Source organism: Nanorana parkeri, unplaced genomic scaffold, assembly GCF_000935625.1.
Source record: "Nanorana parkeri isolate BGI_ZX_2015 unplaced genomic scaffold, ASM93562v1 scaffold724, whole genome shotgun sequence".
NCBI lineage: Eukaryota > Metazoa > Chordata > Amphibia > Anura > Dicroglossidae > Nanorana > Nanorana parkeri.
In genome coordinates this window covers 1204324-1204732 of record NW_017306992.1, presented here as the reverse complement: position 1 = coordinate 1204732, position 409 = coordinate 1204324, and the positions used below count along the sequence as shown (strand labels likewise).

At 43.0% G+C, this 409-nt stretch overlaps 2 non-coding genes across 2 annotated transcripts; one reads left to right on the top strand and one right to left on the bottom strand.

The window, feature by feature from the left end:
* Positions 1 to 53: 53 nt before the first annotated feature.
* Positions 54 to 127, bottom strand: TRNAT-AGU. Its single transcript has one exon. It is a non-coding gene; the product is annotated as a tRNA-Thr (tRNA).
* Positions 128 to 291: 164 nt separating this feature from the next.
* Positions 292 to 373, top strand: TRNAS-GCU. The gene has a single exon. It is a non-coding gene; the product is annotated as a tRNA-Ser (tRNA).
* The last annotated feature ends 36 nt before the right edge of the window (positions 374 to 409 follow it).

Genomic DNA, 409 nt, shown 5'->3' with positions numbered 1-409 from the left:
TACACTGTTACAGATCCCTAACGCTGAATTTTGACAGAAACAAAATCAAAGAAAGGCACTGCTGAGAGTTGAACTCAGGATCTCCTGTTTACTAGACAGGCGCTTTAACCATCTAAGCCACAGCGCCACTTCTTTTCATGCTATATGAAGATTGCTTGACACATATCCTGATAGCATGGAATTTGAAAGAAGATGACCGAGTTACTCACGTGGGTTAAAATGCTTCTGGTATGTTCCAACACACAGCTGAGCTCAGAAAGCCACTTTGATGCATGACAAAAGTTTATTTCAGATGAGGTGGCCGAGTGGTTAAGGCGATGGACTGCTAATCCATTGTGCTCTGCACGCATGGGTTCAAATCCCATACTCATCGCACTGCTTCTTTCAGAGACTTATTTTCATTCCTGAC